Source organism: Gavialis gangeticus, unplaced genomic scaffold (genome assembly GCF_001723915.1).
Source record: "Gavialis gangeticus isolate Ggan-Ray unplaced genomic scaffold, GavGan_comp1, whole genome shotgun sequence".
NCBI classification, from domain to species: domain Eukaryota; kingdom Metazoa; phylum Chordata; order Crocodylia; family Gavialidae; genus Gavialis; species Gavialis gangeticus.
The window spans coordinates 44,866,819-44,870,979 of NW_017729004.1; the positions used below are offsets into that span (position 1 = coordinate 44,866,819).

The window sequence follows — 4,161 nt, forward strand, 5'->3', positions numbered from 1 at the left end:
GGGGTTAGCTGGGAATTTCAGTGACACAGATTTTAGCCTGAAAATACTGATTCATAAAGACTGGGACATTTTATTACATTTTTGTCAAGAAAGTTTCCAAGTTCAGAGTGTGATTTCTGTTTAGACTTACAACCTGTAGTCTTATGGTAAAGATTCTTACCCGAGGTGTGAGATAACTAGGTTCAAGTGACTGCTCTGCTGAATTTGGAATTAGGACCTGAATCTAAGTGGAAGACCAAAAAGGCAGGCTTCTTCACTACAATGCTTTTTTTGTAAACTTGAGGAAATGGAGAGTGAAACAGAGCAACAGGAAAAGGGAAATTCCTCCAGTAAATGAGGGGAAGATCATAAGGGATATGAGCCAATCCTTTTCCTTTGTCCAGATCTTGCTCTTTACAAAAGCAAGAGCACAGAGTCCTTACTTGCTAGCTCATTTTTGTTTCTGTTCTAATCCACACTACATGAGAGAATTCACAAAATACCATAATTTATGTTCATACTTTCAAGATGTAATAGACCTGATCTCATCTTCTGGGACCAACATAAATTTTCCATTGTCTTTTGTGGTGTTAGACCAGGTGTCAAATGTACAAGTCCTGACTTCTATTTTAGTGTGTATATATACCCCCACCTTCTAGATTAGTTTATTATATACAGGTTTCCCTTGCTTTATGTGGGTTCTGTATGTGTGAATTCGCTCTTATGTAATGACCCTTTTTATACTAAAAAATTCATTATGTGCAAGCTAAATTCACTCTTAGCGATCCATGTGGTTGAAGCCTGCAATCAGTTGCTTTGTGCGGTGCATTGTGGGAGTGACATACACCAGAAGTCTCCTTTGTGGATCTGTGCTCCTCACTCAGTGCCCATGATATGCGTTTCTGTAGTTGCCATCCTCATTATGGCTAAGAATCCTGCTAGCTTATTTCCCACCCCTCTCTGCTATTGGTGAGCACTAAAATTGTCTTGTAAATGTGGTACAAATGGGTCTGAGGGTCAGTACAGTTGAAGTCTTAGAACATATCCCTATTTGTTACATAGAAGAGGGAGTTTCCTTTATGGGAATTTGAGTTATGTGCCACTTTCCAGGAACGGCATGCACAGCATAAAGTGAGGGAAACCTGTACATGAAAACAGTAGAAATCTAATAAAATAGCTGTTTTCCAGCATTATCATCCATTACAGAAGTGGAGGCTGCCTGATACTTATCCCTTTGTAGAAGACAGAAATAGAAAGATTATAAAATATCTTGAGACAAGGATTATAAAAAGAATATAAAAATATCCAGAGAGAAAAGGATATTCCACTGAATTTCACTATGCAACTTGTCTTAAAATAGTGAATATGAATCCAAACTCTAAAATACGTTAAATGTTTTGACACTTGAGAATAGTTGGGTAACATATGTGAAGCGAGTCATTAGTGTTTGTGCAGTCCCTATTAGAGAAATGACTACATTCCCAACATTACTGCCAGTCCCACCAGTGAAGCACAGGGTGGGAGTTTGGAGACTGAAATACCTTCTCTCTCTCTCTCACAGTTAGTACACCACTAGCTCAAGGTTGTGCTACATCACTGGATAACAGAGAAGAATTTGGTGCATCTGCTATTAGACAGCTTGTTTCAGCTCAGAATAAGGGGAGAAAGATGTAAACAAAGCATATGCACACTTGGAGCATTTTCAGTGATGAAAAGGTGACTTGTTCCAAACCCGCACAGGAGTAATCATGTTCTAACAGTTACTAGTGCAAAAGCCAAGAATAAATCAAATGCAGCAAAACAGCTCCAACTTGAACACTGCTTAGAACATAAGAGTAACTGTTGGAATACAACAACCACTGAGCACTCCCAGTTGACAGCTCCCCTTTTGCAATGACTCCAATGGTATGTCTGTCCATACCCAGAGCTAACCATGTTAAGTGGGCATTGAGGGTGGTGTTATAGAGCATCTTTAAACCTGCATAAAGGAACACTCACCTATTAAAATATGTTAACCCACACTAAGTACCTTCTACATGTTTTAAAGTTATTTCACTTCAGGAGGGGGTTCTCTTTGATCTGTTTTACCCAGGTTGTTTTGTTTCAGGGTATAGTTAGTCTGTTCCAGGGGGATAAAACACTATTTTATTCCTCTAGCATCCCGGGATGCACCATTTCCACCCCTCCCCAGTCCTTTGCTCCATGGACAAACTTTCCACTCTCCTGATCTCTACCACCTAGTGGGTGTATACGGCCCCAAACCAACACCCCCTCCTGGCTCCACGGGGTGTGATCACTTTTGTCTTGCCACATTTGGCTCCAGCTGGCTTTGGGTTTCTGCAGAGGGAGGGTAGCCACAAACCCCATGGTGGTTTCTCCACCTCTGAGTTACAGGCCACCCTCCCCTCTCCTTTCCCACCCTAGAGGCAGGATAGTCGTGGCTCCTGTCCATGACTCTACTTGCTAGGCCCTTTAGTGGCAATTCATCATTGTGCAGGTCTGTGATGGCTTTAAGCCTTAACCTATGACTGCTCTCAAGCTGTTCCAACTTCATGAGTGTATAACATTCCACAGATTTAAAATGTTTCAAAGGTAACCTGTAATAGCACCCTAATGAGATAGAAAGTAATTATATTTTGGAGATCCCAGATTCACTCAGCGTCTCCCCCCATGCTTGTCATTATGTGTTAAATGGATGCACAGAAAACATCAGCCTACACTGTTTTTCATCTGGAACTAAAATCACTTAACAGTATCATGTGATATGATGGACCAAAAAGAATTCAGTATCTAAAACACCTAAACTTCATATATCAGAAAGCACTTTTCACAAGATATAGCCCGTTAGAGGAAAGGCAATTAAACAGCACTTAATGAGATAACTTCCTTTCTTTAAATATGCATAAGTTGTAGAACTTGTCTCATCACACTTTGATTGAGGCAACTTCAGGGTGGAGAACATTTTGAACAGTAAAGGAAATAGAATTGGACAATAATAGGTGCTTTATTTTCTTGCTGTAAATTGAACTACAAGGATCTGATTTTTAACAAAATGCATTATGACTAAAATACTGCTGTGGGAACAGTAAATTCACAGACAAAGCACATTTGTAAATTAATTGATTGTATAGCTTGCATATATCTGGAAAAATTCATGCAGAATGTGCAATTAGATGGCAGTTGTTTCCTTCTAGTCTCTCTCCTCTCTATAATTCAGTAAAATATCATAAAACAAAATTAATGAAAACTGAGTTAAGAAATGAATCTAAAGGAAGTTATGTACTAAAGTCATTTTTCAGGAAGACACTAGTGGTGGCAGAACAGTTTCAGAAATAGGAAATGAGCAAAAATATGGTAAGGACATTTTAAAATAATGGCAATTATAATATTTCCCTGGTGAGATAAGCGTCTTCACTTTTTATCATGTGTGTTAGACCTAACCGCCTCCCCAGCAGTTTGATAGCAGTCCTTTTTCACCATGAAATATAGGAGTCGCAGGCTTGCTACAGACTTGTGACTGTATTCATGTTACTCACAACTTATGTCTGAACTTACCCATTTTTAAAATACAGGTAAATAATGACTACCTACCACTATGTAAAAAAATTCCAGTTTTGTGGATGGAATGCCCTATAAGCATATGGTCATTATACTACTGTGAAGATTACCATCCAAGTAAAATCAGCAACAGAAATAAGGGGAGAAGATAGTGACAATTAACATGATGCTAGCAACAATGGCACTGAAAATACCTTTAGGCTGCTTCCATATCGATACATATCCAGCCACCAGAGTTGGTGAAAGATGATTACACAGGACAGGGAAACAGTTTAGTTCTGGGTTGCAGGTTCTTCTTCTGATCTATGAATGTTTGAAATACTTCATTTAAATTAGATCCAAGAAGCACTGGAGGAATTCATACTAAGTATGGGAATGTCAGGAATACATTCTCAGTGAGGCAACCACTAGGACAAGGAGGTAAGAAGTCAGTGGATTTTATACCTCCATGCTGAGCAAGAGTCCAAGGGAACATGGATATAGAATGTACACCAAGAAAGTGCAAGGTGACCCTTGGAAACGAGTGCAGTGATGTCTTTATAGGAATCCCATTCTATGAAATGGAGAAAGCTGCTATTTCAGAAATCACGTGGATTATAATAAAAAAACCCCCAAAACAACACC

At 39.1% G+C, this 4,161-nt stretch overlaps 1 protein-coding gene across 1 annotated transcript in view; it reads right to left on the reverse strand.

The window, feature by feature from the left end:
• Nucleotides 1-4,161, reverse strand: part of PLXDC2 (plexin domain containing 2) — a 467,547-nt gene that overhangs the window by 279,969 nt on the left and 183,417 nt on the right. The gene's annotated exons all lie outside the window — the stretch shown is intronic.